The 19,348-nt window shown below is 32.9% G+C and overlaps 1 long non-coding RNA gene across 1 annotated transcript; it reads right to left on the bottom strand.

The window, feature by feature from the left end:
- Positions 1-450: 450 nt before the first annotated feature.
- On the bottom strand, positions 451-784 carry LOC136986929 (uncharacterized). Its single transcript, XR_010882555.1, has 3 exons — positions 748-784; positions 581-665; positions 451-505 (listed from the first exon to the last, which is right to left on the bottom strand). It is a non-coding gene; the product is annotated as an uncharacterized lncRNA (long non-coding RNA).
- Between the last annotated feature and the right edge of the window lie 18,564 nt (positions 785-19,348).

A 19,348-nucleotide genomic window follows, 5' to 3' on the forward strand; every position in this document is an offset into this window, starting at 1 on the left:
TTTTTCTACATTTCCTTATAGACGGGACATACGAAATCGTAATATCACTTGTTCAATAACCTTGAAATCCGTAAGTAATATAAGATAGGAGAACGGAATAAAAATATCAAATATTTTTAATAATATGACGATTTTAGTCTCTGTAATCCAAATTCTTGGTAGACAAATCTCACAGCAATTTAAAACTTATTGGCAAATTAAATTTATTTTGTAAAGACTACATCAAATGCATTTCGGGCTGGTGTAATATCTTCCAGTCCCTCTTCAGTGAATAACCGTTGGTGGTAGTTATTCGGTTATTCACTGAAGAGGGACTGGAAGATATTACACCAGCCCGAAATGCATTTGATGTAGTCTTTACAAAATAAATTTATGTGAAACCGTGTTGTATTATTCTTCGAAGTATCAAACACAAATTCGTGTTAATAACAACCACTTGGCTTTTTTCCACCTTTATTTAGTTGATACGGTACACGTTTCGGGCCTTATGCCCCTCATCAGTCAACTAAAATAATATAAAATAATGTATACAGCGTTTTTACCGACAAGTTATATAAACATTTAAACGTATATAACATACCAGTTCTTCCCCCAGTATGGCACTTGTACACGGTAAGTTTGGACATTACAAACTCGAGGATAAAAGTTATAAAATTCTTTTACATCTGTTTTGAGTTAAAAAGTACAACTATTTAATATAACAATAAATTTACATTAACTGTGAATAAAACTGGGACAAGTTCTTACTTTGTTGTTCTCTTGTACTTCTTAGTAGATGGTTAATACACAGTACATTTTCAAAGGTCGTTCGAGCACTTTTGGCTCGTTTATGTTGAGACAGAATCCAGAAAATTTTTTTAAAAGACAAATTTGTAGACCAACTTTGGGTATAAGTTTTAGTCTGAACTTTCCCTTGTTGAACGTTGTTTAGGTTTTGCGACATTTAAAATTTGCATAACTACATGGGTTGAAACGAAGTGAGCCTCCTAGCGGTATTTTTGGTAAGATATTGAGATTTATTGTATTTTTAACTAATATTAAAATTTATAATATATTTAACCAGTTTTTATTAATATTTATACTTGTATTTTTGTTTATACAATTTTTTGAGTTAATTATAGCAAAACTTTCTTTAAACTTTCTATTATATATGTCTTTTTCTTTATACAAAACTTTGGTGTTGTCCTTATCAATATTACAATTATTTATTAAGCAGTGGTCGTGGAAAACGGATTGCATCCTTTGGTGCTTCATATCAGCTATATGTTCTTTTATTCTTATTTTTAATTTCCGTTTTGTTTCTCCGATGTAGGTATGTGGGTCTTTGCAAGTACATGGTATTTCGTAAACGACGTTTTTGGATTCTTCGATGTTTTCATCAAGTTGTTTTTTTCCTTTATTTATTATCCGTGATTGCAATTTTTGATATTTTGGTGCCAACTTTATATTTATTTTTCTCATTTCTTTGTTTATTTCTTCGTAGAGTCCTTCGTGTATAAAGAAAAAGACGTGTAGAGATTCTTCGTGTATAAAGAAAAAGACATATATAATAGAAAGTTTAAAGAAAGTTTTGCTATAATTAACTCAAAAAATTGTATAAACAAAAATACAAGTATAAATATTAATAAAAACTGGTTAAATATATTATAAATTTTAATATTAGTTAAAAATACAATAAATCTCAATATCTTACCAAAAATACCGCTAGGGGGCTCACTTCGTTTCAACCCATGTAGTTATGCAAATTTTAAATGTCGCAAAACTTAAACAACGTTCAACAAGGGAAAGTTCAGACTAAAACTTATACCCAAAGTTGGTCTACAAATTTGTCTTTTAAAAAAATTTTCTGGATTCTGTCTCAACATAAACGAGCCAAAGTGCTCGAACGACCTTTGAAAATGTACTGTGTATTAACCATCTACTAAGAAGTACAAGAGAACAACAAAGTAAGAACTTGTCCCAGTTTTATTCACAGTTAATGTAAATTTATTGTTATATTAAATAGTTGTACTTTTTAACTCAAAACAGATGTAAAAGAATTTTATAACTTTTATCCTCGAGTTTGTAATGTCCAAACTTACCGTGTACAAGTGCCATACTGGGGGAAGAACTGGTATGTTATATACGTTTAAATGTTTATATAACTTGTCGGTAAAAACGCTGTATACATTATTTTATATTATTTTAGTTGACTGATGAGGGGCATAAGGCCCGAAACGTGTACCGTATCAACTAAATAAAGGTGGAAAAAAGCCAAGTGGTTGTTATTAACACGAATTTGTGTTTGATACTTCGAAAAATAAATTTAATTTGCCAATAAGTTTTAAATTGCTGTGAGATTTGTCTACCAAGAATTTGGATTACAGAGACTAAAATCGTCATATTAGCTAATATACAGCAAACCATTTATATATATTTTGATCAAATATTTTAATGGATTTTTTAAAACTCCTGTCAACTATACAGCGCCATCATAAAAACATACCAGTAAACTCCTATCGGTTGGGTTAAGTTATAAATCTAGTCTACTCGTGATTCACATAATCGGGCGAGGGCGGCCGAATATCTAGCTGGCAGGCGGTTAACGGCCCAGAACTGGTCCTGGATAGAAACATTGGAAGCGTTATACGTGTGTAGCTTCTACCAGCTAAAGCGGGTGAGATTGATGCTCTGTAAAGCGCGTGCGCCAATGCGTACGCGCTGCTTGGAAGCTGATCCGGTTTCGACAATACGGCGCTTGCATTTCGCCACTGATATTTGAATATACACAGTGGTGATATTCGAAATATTTAACAAGGGGTTCGCTAGCAGAAAATTTTTCCCTGACAATCACCGACAAATGAAATGGAAGTTTTGAACAGAAATAAATACAATACCTTTTCTTGCAACCGTATATCTGTATATCTAACAATCAGTGGTGTACTTGGAACATAACGAGCCATGGGTGAAGGGCAGGTAACGATAATATTTTAGGGCTGTCGACCTTTTTTTTTTTTTTGTTTTTTTTTTAGGCAGGGGTAATCTTTACCGCAAAATGGCGCTTCTGGAAATACACACGTGTCATCATCTCTCGAGTTACATTATACTTTTTCTTTCGCTGTCCATAGCCCGATACGTGTTCGACAGCCATCTTGTATTATCCCGCGCGCGTGGCATTCTGGGATCTCTCTTATGACTGGATCAAGAACTCTCTTGAATCGATCGCGATTAAACCTCGATTGAAACGGTCGAGAGAGATCGCACCAAGACATACTCCCTGACCTTGCTCACAATCTAGATTGAAATGCTCGGTACGAACGGGGTATAAGGCTCTAGTTTAGTAGTATTACAGAGTATAATACGCATATTTTAATATATTTTTAAAAAAAAAAAACAAACCCACTGAGAAATGTTCCGTGTATTTAACAAGGTTCGGGAAACTGAAAATTTTAACAACGGGTTCGGCCGAACCTGTGCGAACCCGCCGAATATCACCACTGAATATACAATAGCAATCTTATCGGTTTTTTCACATGTAGTATAGAAATTTGTAATAAGATACATACTGCAATTATAATAAAATATTAATTTTAATTATATGAAAATAATCGCACAATAAGTATTTATTTTTTAGAAAATACAAGGGAAGCGGCGCTTCCACCGCTTCCAATGACGGCACGCCACTGGTTAGAAAACAAATGACTATTAAGTTTAACATATTTAGATTTTTACAGCTATGGTGAGAAACGTTTAAAATTTAAAACAGCTCTGTGGCGTCCTTTGAGATATACTAGTGATGCGACAAAAGAGGCATTTGACATTGACCGGTATCGGCACCCTCGGGATTTGGCACGCACACACCTACCTGGACAGTCTCTGATTCCATTCATTAGCCACTCGTAGGGAGCTATTTCACTAAGTGGATTGTTTTAAGATTTAAAAAGTAAAGAATATTTTGTTATTTTTATTTACGTTTCTTCACAAAGTTATATTTAATTATAAGTTTCATTAAAAGTATGTTCATACAATTGAAGAATTTTTTGTACTAGGTATGCATATTCATCACACATTTTGTTTTACCAAGTAAGTTTTTTTTATAATTTTAATTTTAGCCCTTATGTCGTGGCTAGTGATTAAAAAATTTATTTTAAAAAAGTTTAGGCTCAAGACCATATAATGAAAAACAAAACATTATTAAAAGAGAAAGACCAATGCCTAAATTAAATATAAATACGTCGACAAAAAAATTTCGACATTTTGACGATAAAATTTTTGACGAATGACGATTCTTTCGTAAAATTGAAGCAATTTGGAAATCAAAGCCGACTAGAATTTAACATTGGTAGACAATATAAAATAAATATTGAAAATTATAACAAGATAATTACGATTAATAGATATATCTAAATTAATAGATGTTATATGTTTTTTCTCAAAGCAAGAATTGGCATTTAGAGGGCATAGGGAATTTATTGAATCTAATAAGAAAGTTCAATATAATTACCTCTGTTATTTATTAAGTACTGTACATCAGATAATCTATTAAAAATACATTTAAAGAAGTATACGGTTTTTACTGGCTTATCGAACAAACGAATACGAACGGGCCCTGACGCGCAATTAATTGATTGCCCCTGTAAGTCGGCTTCTTACAGAAACACAGCTTCCCTATCATCAAATGTCACTGCACGCCACTGCATACTTCACTAATTCATATTGTACAGTACAATAGAGCTAGTAGAACTGAGTTGAGCGGCACCTGTACGCAGGCAAAGAAAACTGTTTCGGGAAAACACGTGCATCTTTGGGTTGAATACTTACTGAAACGCGGTGATTGTTTTCTTCCTGTGATAATGAACTACAGCTCTCTACCACACAAAACTTCAAAAAATAACTGTTGTGTGGTCAGTTGTAGTGTTACCTATATTTACCTATATTACCGTGCCGCCAAGTACAACGTTTTATTCGTTCCCGAATGAACAATACTTTGGGAGGAAAGATAAATGGCTGGCTACAATTTAATTCCTGTGGTTAATTATATAATGATGTGTTGCATTCTAACCAATCTTCTGTTATAAAACCTTAGTTGGCTCTATTTTAAATTTAGTTCTCTAATGTAAACTTTAGTAATTTTCTTTTTTCTTTTATATTATTTTGTTAATTTAACAGATATTAATTGCCATATGATGTGATATTTGAATTTAAGAAATCTGTGGAAGAAAGGAATGAAAAGCAAAATTAGTATTTCGAGAAAATGAAGGTAAAAGTTCTCCCTGTTAATACAATACTATTAGCTACTGTTATGGTCTTTATTGAAGCTCCTCTATATATATGGTTAGTTATAAATTTCATTATTTACCATGCAATGGATATATAGTTTACTTCTTCCACGCCAACCTTTAAACTGTACAAAATTAAGAGTATAATAAATATCAGAATATTAATACTGCTCAGTCCTAATGATCTACAGTCACTTCTCGAGTTATGACGAAAAACTTTCATAAAAATTTTTTTAAATGTGTCAATTTTTTATAGTTTTCGTCAAATATATATCATATACATATATATATCGCATATATTTGGAAATAAACTGGAAGCTTACAATTTCTTACAAAGTATGTTTCACTCAAACTATGATCTAAAGCAGCGTTTCTCAAACTATGGGTCGCGAAATGATACTACCTCCCGCAGAAATACTTTTAATACTTGTATTACTGAAAAAACTCTAAGAACTATTAACAACAGATGCATCTGTTAAGTACTGAAAATTGATTCCTCTTTTATATTTTGCCGAGTGACCTCCCCATACGCGGTTCAAGAAAGATTCAGTAACTTCCATACTATTTTAATACATAGTCCTAATAACTTTTATTATTGGTTTTAATATTTGAAAATAAAATTAAAAATTCATCCAGATAAAATTTTCGTATATTATCTACCCTCGAAAAATATAATGTTTAGAAAATTTTGAATTTAATATTCAAATTAATCCGTTATTCGACAATTCTTGAAATTCATCTTCCATGGAGATGACTACAAGAGAATCGGAACGACTCGTTTCACTTTCTTTCTCGTCTTCTAATAGATTTGATAATTCCACTTTGGTGACATCTTTGATGATCATATTTATGGATCCATTTTCTTCGACGATGAAATGAAACGAAGAAAATATATCCGAGGACCATTCATCTCTATTCCAGATATTTTCATCGTGTGAACCACTAATCGTCTCGTACTTAATTTCCTGCAAGCGAGAAAGATTGGGTTAGGAGTATAGTAAGGAATAAAAAGCGAAGATAATAAGGAATCTACGTTGTTGGTGTTAATCATCAGACTGCCTTGCCGCTCGGAATTGAAACGAAATCTGTGGACGTATTGCCAACTCAACAGAGAAAGGATGGAACAATATGTAACTGCAAGGAACTTTAATCGCCATTTTTTATTATAGAGATTATCAGAATTTTTCTGTTTATCCAAATCATCATTTTGTCGCTGGATACTTTCTGTACTTTTTGATGGTGTCGGGGAAAGATCAAAATTCATTACTTGGTTGTCGGAGTGTAAAACATCTGCGAACTTTTCACGTGTGACGTTAACTTTGACAAAATCTCTATGTAAATAGCATGAGATGATAGACTTCAGGAGAAGGCACAGATGTAGAAATTGCAAAATCTTCATTATTTCTACAAAAACCTGATGATTTTATTTCCCCAAAATCGATCTTCCAACTGATCCAACTTAACAATAAATATTTAAATAATGAATTTTGGATGATTCTTTTCAAATTATTGTTGTCATTTAAATGCAAACCATATTTTCATAAATCGGAATGGCAGTATGCATAAAGAATGCCATATTTCAAAGGTGTACAGACTAGCCATTAAATCTCTATATATGAGATTGTATCCTGGATACGTTCCTAGATTGCCACATACTAGGCAATGCGGTCGCGGTCGACGTGATGTCAGAGGCAATTTTTAAGGTCACGTGCAGTGGCGTGCCGTGACATTTGATGATAGGGAAGCCGTGTTTCTGTAAGAAGCCGACTTCCAGGGGCAATCAGTTAATTGCGCGTCAGTGATGGCCTAGGGTCCATTCGTACGTGCGTGGTGGCGAAAGAGAACGACAAAAAGTATCTGATAAAAACCGTTTATTTTAACATAAGATAAACATACACTATGTACAAAATAGTTTCCTTTAGGACAATCAGCCGTTCGGACATTCTGGGCGTCGATGTGGTTCTTCGATGATCGATCGAAGGTGGTTTCGGGACAGTGTCGTTGACAAGTCTGTAGGACACGGGGAGACTTCCTCTGTTGGAGTCGGGGACACGGTCTAAATCCGAAGTGGCACGGGTTACAGGTTGGCACAATAGACGAGAAACTTTTTTCTTTTTTTTTGCGCGTTGACACACGGCGTTATGGTTATTCGGAACGTTAACCGAGTGACAGGTGTCTTCGATTGGTCGTAGATTATATCAATCTCCGTTCTTTCTTTCGTCCATTTTGATTGGTCGTTCTCCCTCAATCACGCTTCCCGAGTGGTTGGTCCCTCGTTATTAAACGTAACGAGACTCTTACCTGGAGCGCGAGAAAAGTCAAAATCGAAGACGAATTCGATCTTTCACCGATCCTAGGACGACTTCCTTCCGCGATTTGCGGTTTCTGCCTGGCAGTTTGATAAACAGTAAGTGTCCGACTACAAACGACTTTTACCTATGTTTTTTTAAATTAATAAATTTGTCGGGCTCGCGACGAAAGAAAATCCAATCGCGGACCACCATAAACAATCGCGAAACATGCCGGTCGACTACTGGGTAAACAGTCCGTGATTAAATTTTTTCTTTTATAATGTAAAAAAGATCTAATAAAAACTGTTGTTTTTTCACGACAAGTATAGAATAAACTTTGTTTTCATATATGAATTTTGTTTTTCACGTTACTACACATCATAATAAAAAATATCAAAGACCAAAACAGCTTTAAATTCTCAACTACCGATGCCATTACCCTGTAATATAAATTTAAAAAATCAAAAGCACATTATTTGAATTTTAATATTTACTTAATATTCCACTCCAGTATTTATTTTAGATGACATGTATTGACTAGTGTGAAAATATTGAAATAATTATTAGTTTATTAATAAATATGTCAGTTCATTAAAGACATATAAAATTAAAAAACCATTTGATTATATATATATAAATAATTAAGATGAATATTTTGTATAAAGTATTTCTTGTATAATTATGAAATTATAAAGACGTAAGCTGTTGGTTAAGAATAAATAACCTCCAAAATAACAGGCAATGTTTTGCTTTCCATAGCACCACGTGGATCTGAGTTTATTAATCTCGAACCGGAAAATAATGACGGAGATGAATGAACATTTAATCGAATACAAACCAATAATAATTTAGTATAGACAACTGGGGTGTACTATAGATTACCACCTATGGAATTTCAGGACTTTGATTATATATTTGAACTCAGGGGACCGAGACGAGTTCAACAGTCTTTTTCAGTTTGTTTTTTGTAAGCAAATTCGGGCACGGTACAATGCTGTAAATCACTTGACTGGAATATTTCTCTCCTGTCGATTGTGCGTCACCGATCAGAACTGTTTCCTTGGAATGTGTTTTGACTCCCAAAGGATCTTCGCTCTCACGGGCCACAGATTCTTTTAATTACCTATAATACATATGTACAAACACAAGTTATACAAATTTTTACAAACCTTTTAATAACAAAACGAACAATTTTCTTTTTCCGTTTAAGATCAATCTTTTTTTCTACTGCCTCAGTAGTGGTATGAGGATTTCCAAAATCCTTATTTATCCTAAATTAAAAATTATAATAAATTTTAATCTGAACTTTAAAAAAATATATTAAGAATTTAATTAGAAAAAATGAAATTTTTCTTAACTGTTTCGTTAATCTAAGATGCAACAAATATCAGACAGCAACGAAAGACAAACATTAAAGATAAAGGCTCCATCGATTCCCCTACTAAAGTAAACGAAATTTAAGTATGTTTATATGATATACTCATGATAAAATATATAGAAATGTCAGATATGTGAGTATCCAAATGCACAAGTTCTTGGCAATTCTTCTTCTTGTCTGATTTTTCCTCCGATAATGAAGCATTGTTCTTAAAGGCGATTGTTGGATATTGTTGCATAAAATATTATTTAGAATTGTTACTTCACGTTATCTCAAATATTATTGATACGTTTTGACATTTACATTCAAAAATAGTTTCTTAAAGCAATATTTTTCAATTAGTGGATTCTGTTTTGCCATAACGAAATTAGAAATTTAAATCTTTTGCGTATCGTTATGATTTCAAAAAGAATAAAATATATTTTTATTCTTTTGCACCACTGGTATATAGGCTAATAGGTTTAATAGCAGTTTAAATTAAAATAGATACATCAGTAATATTTTAAAATAGTTCCGAGTCATATTTGTTTTAATATTATTCATTTTTGCATATATAAATTAATATAAAATATATTATAAATCTACATTTTAGAAGAGACAGTCGAGCAGTACCTATTTCAGTAGTGGTGTAAGTAGTGAAGTATAAATTTAATATATTAATAAAATAAAATAATAGGAAATAAATTAATTTAATTTTTGTTATTATTTTCAAAATGAAAAATATTTTTAAAAATTTGAATACGTTTAACTCATAAATTGATATTTATTTATTTGTTCTCATTAGTCAAGTGTAATCGTTAATAATGGAATGGTGAGTTTTAATAATTTAGAAACAAAATTTAAAAAAAAAAAATTAAACACGAATTTTGCTTATTGAAGTATTACAGATTTCAATTTGTACGACCAGAAACAATTTAAGTTTTTATTAATTTATTTATTAATTGTATACTTTTAAGAATTGGATATTATTTCAATTTAAAATGCCTTTACAGTGTACTTTTTTAAGTGCCACATATTTGCTGTATAGTGAATCTTAAAAAAATGAAATCAGTGAAGTATGGTGCGTTTGTGGCTCTCGGGAATACAAATATATACAATATATACAATATACAGTCAAACCTCGATTTAACGTTGCCATTCGTTTATGGAATTAGTACTAAATCAAGGGTGTGCTAAACTGAAATACGTCAATCAATAAAGATTATATATTTAATTGTAATAAGTCTATACGAAAATTTTGCAAATAGAAAGTATAATTAACTCATAAACTGTCAGAATACATTTGTATTTAATAATTTTAAGCTCACTTATTCGTTTTTTAAATTTTTGCTTGTTATGATATTTCACATATTGTCAATAATCAATATGTATTCGTGGCAGGACTCTGAAAATTCTTTACTTGTCAGTGCCTGTAATATCTGGAATAATTGTGCTTACGCTTTCTTGATTTTTAGCCATGCCCAGTAGCTTTAATAACTGCGTAATGCCAGGTTGTGCAAATTGGGCAAGGATACAAACGAGTATGAAGTATGCAAGTTTGAAGTTTTTTTTCATAAACCTTATTATTAAAGCCAAACGAACTGCCGAATTATCGGGCTGTAAGCTCGATACCGCTATTAAAGCAGCCGAAGTAGACAAATCAAGAATAGTTGAGAGCAAAAGTAGCACTGCAACGAAAACGAAACTAGAAATCTTCCAGGCTACGGATGGAAAAAACACGTAACATTTGTCTTCTCTTAAATGCATTGAAGACGATTCCACCCACATCCATTGAATCGGAAAGGGCATTCTCGGTACCGGGACTTTTCACTATTAAAATAATAACCAGATTGAGTGATCGGAGTATTGACCATCTTTGGTTTTCAAAAATATTATAAAAATTTACAATAATATTTTGTATTATGTTTAGGACTTTCGTTCTCAGTTAGAAAAGGAAATCTGAAGGTCTAGTCTCCACTGTCAGATCGAAGAATATTGTTATTGTAAACTATATTTTTAAGTTACAAGAAATCGGGAAGAAATTTATGTAAAACTGGAGAGTTGTCTCTGTGCCTAACTCTCCCACATACGATTCAGAACTGCTCGGAAATCCTGTTATTACGCGCGGATCGGCAACCTCACACTAATACAGTATTGTATTTAGAATTTGAAAGTAGAATGCAGATTAAAACAAAAGAATGAGTGAAACGAAATATATGAATTACAGTGAGAAAGTCTGTAAACGTCTTTAATATAATTTTTTTAAGTGTGTAATACAGGGGTCCCCAACCCTATGCCCGCGGGCACCATAGCGCCCGCCGATCGTTTTGTGTGTGCCCGCCGCTGTGCGACCACAATAAAAATAAAAATATTTTAGTTTTCAATAAAATGCTATGTAAAAGTTTTTTCATTTTTAATGATTAACCACACAAAAGTAGAAATGGCATCCAACACAGATAAAAGCACAAAGCGAAATGCGACCGATCTCTTTTTCCCCTCGCGCGAAATTTTCGCCAACCAAATTTTCCATACCTAAAATGAAATGAATCGGACCGTTTCTACTGTTGCTGTGACAATGCAGACATTTGTCTGGAGGTCATCCAGCGTTGCCATATTTGGCCACTTTGCCCCAAATTTGGCTACCCTTTTTTTAGTTTGGCGTAAAAAATATCATTTGGCGCATTGGCTACTTTTTGGGTTACATAAATTTGACATGGCTACATTTTTGGCTACATATTATTTATAAATATATTACTTGAATAAAAATCACTTTAAAATGGTGTTTTGTCGGTTTTGATTAATTACAAACCAACATAAAACAAATATTTGTTTTATTATGTTTTTCAAATTGTGCTTTTTTTTAAATACATTTTTGTTTGTCTCCTTTATAATAAATGAATATATCTATTTTTAAGTAAAAATTGAAAGTGTCTGTAGAAGTAATTTTTTTAAATATTCTTTTTTGTGACAAAATTTTAATACTTATTATTATAATCTAGACATGTTAATCCTTAAATAATAAAAGTAGAACAAAAATAATAATAATTTTCCTATTCCAAAGAACTTCTCAAACCACAGTTATTTAATTTGAAAGTTGACTGACATTTCTTTATTAAACTAATATGTGCATTTTGCATATATCATGCCCCTTCATCAATTTGGTTTTAGGTTTTTCTGTTTTAAAAGATATTTTAAGCAATTTTAACTTTTCCTTTTTTAAACTTCCCCCCCCCTGTAGGCACTAAGGCCTTTTTAAGCAAGCCCATTATGTATTCGGCCACCATACAATTGGGCGGCCAGGTGATGAGGAACAGAGCCCGACATATCCGCTTGGACCATCTTGAAAAATTACTGGGGATTTTTCGACCCGATCGGATTTGATCCCGGGTCTCTCCAGAGGGGGTAGGCTGGAGTGGTAGAAATAAAAATTTTGGATCTTCAGAACGACATTATCCTAAAATCCATTTTATCAGATGAGAATTTCTGGAATATAGTTGAAAGAAACATTCTTGAAAAAAGCAACATATAAAATAAAATCGTTTTTCGGTTCCACATACTTGTGTGAATCATTGTTTTCGACAATGAACATTATAAAATCAAAGTACAGATCACGACTTACAGATGAACACCTTGATGATTGCTTACGAGCAGGAATAGCATCACACTCTTCTAATTACAAAGCAATGGCCAATGAAATGAAATGCCGAAAATCACATTGACTTTGAGATTTATATTTTTTTATAAAGAATTTTTATACTTTGTAGATTTTGTATGCATTGTTTAGTAATTACTTGTTTTATAAAAATTATTGTTAATATTTTTGTATGTTAAATTACATTTTTGGAATTAAATGTTTTTTGTATATCATGTGTATGTATTATTAACTATGTCCAATTCTAAATTCACCTTGAAAAAATAAATGGTGCCCGCCGTCCGACTGGTATTCTAAAATGTGCTCTTAGGTACAAAAAGGTTGGGGACCCCTGGTGTAATATATTAATGTGTATTTTTTAAATTACACAGTATAAGGTTAACTATTAGAGAATTCGTTCCACCGTTTTGGTCGTGTTTTCTTTGATGGGATAAGGCGTCACAACACAAGATCCATCTGCCAGAGAGGGATACCATTCTAGGTAGATTTTCTATGAAAAACTAGCCTGTCTTATCTAGGTGTTCGACATCTGAAAAAAAAATTAAGAAAATCCCACACGGCCCCGTTGATCCTGCTACTGCAATTTTACAACCCGACCGAGATTCGTAAAACGAGCTGTAAATTTTTCTTTTATCCGTAATCATTGCACGAATTTTACGTGGCGATTAGATGATTAATAAATTCGACGTATTTCCGCAAACTTTTACTAATCTTGAGCACAGATTACATAATTCAGCTCTATTTATTTATTTATTCATTTCCAGTAAAAAAAAAGTCATACTAACAATTGGATCGAATTCTTAAGTTTTTGATTTGTTTTACTACGCTTTGCCGCCATCACCATTTTATTCCCATCCTATGTTAAATCTATAGTTTCTGAGATATGAATTACCACGCGCTTTTAAATTAACTAGAAAGAATTTTTAAGCGATATGGCGATTCAAATTTACAATTGAAAACTAATTGATCAGTTGATAAGTAATCAAAAAACAATTTAACCAATTAATTGTTAATCGACCAAAAAAAATTAATCGAGTATCGAACGATTAATAACGCGTCACCATAGGTTGCTTTTTCATTTTATTTAACGCAAGTTGAGAAAACATTAAAATATTATCATTTTTATTTAATGCTATCATTATATAAAATTAATAAATTAAAATAATTTTTATATATGATTTTTAATTTAAAAAAATTCAAAAAATTTGAGTAAAAATAAACATCTGTCAGGTGGCGATTGTGGTCATCCGAAGGCAGTTTAAAAATGTGGTTAAATGTTTTGCTGATCGGAATATGTAGTTGTTTCTCTTTAGCAGAAGGTTTATATTGTGGTCAACGGGATTGTTACGAAGGTTTGAATCTTTATTTTCACGCTTTTCATAATTAGAATAATTTATTGCATTATTTCCTATATTACTCAAGTGTTACGAGGATAAAACTGGAGGATCTCTAATGATTAATTATAAAATGAATATCTGATTGCGAAATAATTACAGTTTTCTATACTAAATTATTATTGGTTTGTATTCGATTAAATGTTCATTCATCTCCGTCATTATTTTCCGGTTCGAGATTAATAAAACCAGATCCACGTGGTGCTATGGAAAGCAAAACATTGCCTGTTATTTTGGAGGTTATTTATTCTTAACCAACAGCTTACGTCTTTATAATTTCATAATTAAACAAGAAATACTTTATACAAAATATTCATCTTAATTATTTATATATATATATAATCAAATGGTTTTTTAATTTTATATATCTTTAATGAACTGACGTATTTATTAATAAACTAATAATTATTTCAATTTTTCACACTAGTCAATACATGTCATCTAAAATAAATGCTGGAGTGGAATATTAAGTAAATAAATATTATAATTCAAATAATGTGTTTTTGATTTTTTAAATTTATATTACAGGGTAATGGCATCGGTAGTTGAGAATTTAAAGCTGTTTTAGTCTTTGATATTTTTTATTATGATGTGTAGTAACATGAAAAACAAAATTCATATATGAAAACAAAGTTTATTCTATACTTGTCGTGAAAAAACAACAGTTTTTATTAGATCTTTTTTACATTATAAAAGAAAAAATTTAATCACGGACTGTTTACCCAGTAGTCGACCGGCAGGTTTCGCGATTGTTTATGGTAGTCCGCGATTGGATTTTCTTTCGTCGAGAGCCCGACAAATTTATTAGTTTAAAAAAACATAGGTAAAAGTCATTTGTAGTCGGACACCCACTGTTTATTAAACTGCCAGGCAGAAACCGTAAATCGCGGAAGGAAGTCGTCCTAGGATCGGTGGAAGATCGAATTCGTCTTCGATTTTGACTTTTCTCGCGCTCCAGGTAAGAGTCTCGTTACGTTTAATAACGAGGGACCAACCACTCGGGAAGCGTGATTGAGGGAGAACGACCAATCAAAATGGACGAAAGAAAGAACGGAGATTGATATAATCTCCGACCAATCGAGGACACCTGGCACTCGGTTAACGTTCCGATTAACCATAACGCCGTGTGTCAACGCGCAAAAAAAAAAAGAAAAAAGTTTCTCGTCTATTGTGCCAACCTGTAACTCGTGCCACTTCGGATTTAGACCGTGTCCCCGACTCCAACAGAGAAAGTCTCCCCGTGCCCTACAGACTTGTCAACGACACTGTCCCGAAACCACCTTCGATCGACCATCGAAGAACCACATCGACGCCCAGAATGTCCGAACGGCTGATTGTCTTAAAGGAAACTATTTTGTACATAGTGTATGTTTATCTTATGTTAAAATAAACGGTTTTTATCAGATACTTTTTGTCTTTGTCTTCCGCCACCACGCACGTACGAATGGACCCTAGGCCATCACTGACGCGCAATTAACTGATTGCCCCTGGAAGTCGGCTTCTTACAGAAACACAGCTTCCCTATCATCAAATGTCACGGCACGTGACATTTGATGATAGGGAAGCTGTGACTGCACTGCACGTGACTTCCAGTTTATTTCCAAATAAATGGATTTCATTTGTAAATGTTCTTCGCCCCAGCACGTTCACCATCACCCACATACCATTCCTTATCCCTCGTTCATTTTGACTCAAGTCAAAATGACTTCTCTTTCCTTCCCGGTCGGCAACCTCGCATGGGTATTAGAATTGTGCCAAATTTGACCCTCCGAGTATAACCGCATGGAAAGGGTTAAAAAATTGCCTCTGACATCACGTCGAAAGCGACCGCATTGCCTAGTTTGTGGCAATCTAGGAATGTATCCAGGATAGAATCTCATATATAGAGATTTAATGGCTAGTCTGTACACCTTTGAAATATGGCATTCATTATGCATACTGCCATTCCGATTTATGAAAATATGGTTTGCATTTAAATGACAACAATAATTTGAAAAGAATCATCCAAAATTCATTATTTAAATATTTATTGTTAAGTTGGATCAGTTGGAAGATCGATTTTGGGGAAATAAAATCATCAGGTTTTTGTAGAAATAATGAAGATTTTGCAATTTATACATCTGTGCCTTCTCCTGAAGTCTATCATCTCATGCTATTTACATAGAGATTTTGTCAAAGTTAACGTCACACGTGAAAAGTTCGCAGATGTTTTACACTCCGACAACCAAGTAATGAATTTTGATCTTTCCCCGACACCATCAAAAAGTACAGAAAGTATCCAGCGACAAAATGATGATTTGGATAAACAGAAAAATTCTGATAATCTCTATAATAAAAAATGGCGATTAAAGTTCCTTGCAGTTACATATTGTTCCATCCTTTCTCTGTTGAGTTGGCAATACGTCCACAGATTTCGTTTCAATTCCGAGCGGCAAGGCAGTCTGATGATTAACACCAACAACGTAGATTCCTTATTATCTTCGCTTTTTATTCCTTACTATACTCCTAACCCAATCTTTCTCGCTTGCAGGAAATTAAGTACGAGACGATTAGTGGTTCACACGATGAAAATATCTGAAATAGAGATGAATGGTCCTCGGATATATTTTCTTCGTTTCATTTCATCGTCGAAGAAAATGGATCCATAAATATGATCATCAAAGATGTCACCAAAGTGGAATTATCAAATCTATTAGAAGACGAGAAAGAAAGTGAAACGAGTCGTTCCGATTCTCTTGTAGTCATCTCCATGGAAGATGAATTTCAAGAATTGTCGAATAACGGATTAATTTGAATATTAAATTCAAAATTTTCTAAACATTATATTTTTCGAGGGTAGATAATATACGAAAATTTTATCTGGATGAATTTTTAATTTTATTTTCAAATATTAAAACCAATAATAAAAGTTATTAGGACTATGTATTAAAATAGTATGGAAGTTACTGAATCTTTCTTGAACCGCGTATGGGGAGGTCACTCGGCAAAATATAAAAGAGGAATCAATTTTCAGTACTTAACAGATGCATCTGTTGTTAATAGTTCTTAGAGTTTTTTCAGTAATACAAGTATTAAAAGTATTTCTGCGGGAGGTAGTATCATTTCGCGACCCATAGTTTGAGAAACGCTGCTTTAGATCATAGTTTGAGTGAAGCATCCTTTGTATGAAATTGTAAGCTTCCAGTTTATTTCCAAATAAATGGATTTCATTTGTAAATGTTCTTCGCCCCAGCACGTTCACCATCACCCACATACCATTCCTTATCCCTCGTTCATTTTGACTCAAGTCAAAATGACTTCTCTTTCCTTCCCGGTCGGCAACCTCGCATGGGTATTAGAATTGTGCCAAATTTGACCCTCCGAGTTTTTGCAAATCTCCATGTTTTGAGATCCCCGAACCCAAAAAAGGGGGAAAAAAAAAATTTGTGGATGTGTGTGTATTAGTGTCTATTTCGCTTAATATCTCAGGATGAGATAAAGACTACGAAACGAAATCTGGGATGGTGGCTTGTGTGAGGTCCCAAAAACGGGTTGACATTAAACATTTATATTAGAAAATTGTTAAAACGAAACTAAAAAAAAGAAAAAAACATAAACCACCATTGTTAAAAAGCCGACCAAAGATCGGATTAGTTGTGCTAGTCATATGAAACCGCGACCAGGAAAAAAAATGCTATTGATGTAAAACAGAACGCAATAATTGTAAACGAGCGTCTTCCAGTAGAGATGGACCTTAGACAAGGCGATCGTATACAAATAATTAGAACATAAAAATGTTGAAAAGGGGAAAGGTCGATGACAAAAAGGAACATCGCGTCGGGTCGTTAAAATTTATAAAACGTCACAGACTAGACAACAATGGGGAAAATATGAGCGCGAGTTCCAAAGTTCCATCAACACTTTCCATCCAGAGTAGATTCTTCGAAGCGGATCTTTCTCGTGACTCGAACGGGTCGTTTTTCGCTTAGGAACAGACGAGGGACCAATCGGGAAGCGGGAAAGAGGGTCGTAGAACCAGATAGAAAAAGGGGAGAAAACGGAGATTGAGGAGGCCGAGTTTGAAGGACACGACGGGGGACTTTTCGAGAGGTTTCAAGAGGTGTACGCCAAGGTGTTCATCGTAAAGTCCGCCGACGCCAATCGACGAGTCGCTTCACCTGCCGCTGCCCCGGGGCCTACTTTCGAGCAACGATAGGAAACACCATCGACACTAAAAACGTTCGAACATTCAAACTGTGTAAAGAACTGTGCATAGTGTGAGTTATTTTGTGTTTAAATAAGCGGGTTTTTTGTAAGACACTTGTCATCCTTGTGTAGGTTTAGCTTATGTATTATCGCTTGTAACTAATAATCTTCATACCCTGTTGCAGTGATCAAGTCGCCAATCTGAAAAGTTATATTTCGGATATGGGAAAACGGATATTATTTGAAGACGGCAAATTATTTACAAAAAATGCCATTAAATTTTTTAAATTGTTGTTTATGTTATTATTATTATTGCTAAAGAAATTTAGGCAATAATTATTGTAAAACAATATTATCCTCTACGTTAAAGGTGAATTTTGGATATTTCTAAAATGGGAAATTGTATGAAATCGTGAGTAAATTTCTTTTATTTTGTAGAAAATTTTTGTGTCACAATTGCAAGTAGAATAAAAGTTTTTGAAGTTTAATCTGAGTTATGTATCTCAAAATATAACTTTTAACTGAAACTTCAACATTTCATAGTCAACCAAGCGATGAGGATTTGGATGAAACGGCCAAAGTGAGCATCGAATACAATTATATTACTCTCTTATATAATTTTTTAAAAAATTTTAGACTATTTATGTAGCCAAAAGCCGAATCTATCGATGAAGATAAAAAGCCTGATATTTCGGAGAATATTTCTACTGTAATAATCAAACAGGAAGAGTCTCTAGAAAAGATTTCTCGACAGGAAACGGGCGAGGTAGTTCCAGAAGAAAATAATACCGAACAAGTATCTTTGGATAGTTCAAATGATAATAGGGATGAAGTGAGTAAACTCTTATATAAGAAAATTATAATAATGTAAACTAACGTTGCGTTATATTTAATAAACTAAATAAAAAATTCACTTTTTGTAGGTTGATGAATAAATCCTTTCGAAAATTCAATTCTTTCCGCCAAAGAAAAATTCTTTATAATTAAGCAAATTAGAAAAAATTTATATATAAATTTAATATTAAAATGTTTTTCTTCCGCAAAATTATTTAAAATAAATACAAGAACGAAATTCTTGCGTATCTTGCTATTAAATATAATTTTAAGACGTAATCTAGTTTTGTAAATACAGTACAGTAGAAAGTCGTTTATCCGAACGCTTTTCAGTCGGACTGTGTCATGCTGAATCGAACTTTTTTGATACTAGATTT

The sequence above is a fragment of the Centruroides vittatus genome, unplaced genomic scaffold (genome assembly GCF_030686945.1).
Source record: "Centruroides vittatus isolate TY-2023 unplaced genomic scaffold, ASM3068694v2 scaffold_1323, whole genome shotgun sequence".
Taxonomy (NCBI): Eukaryota; Metazoa; Arthropoda; class Arachnida; order Scorpiones; family Buthidae; genus Centruroides; species Centruroides vittatus.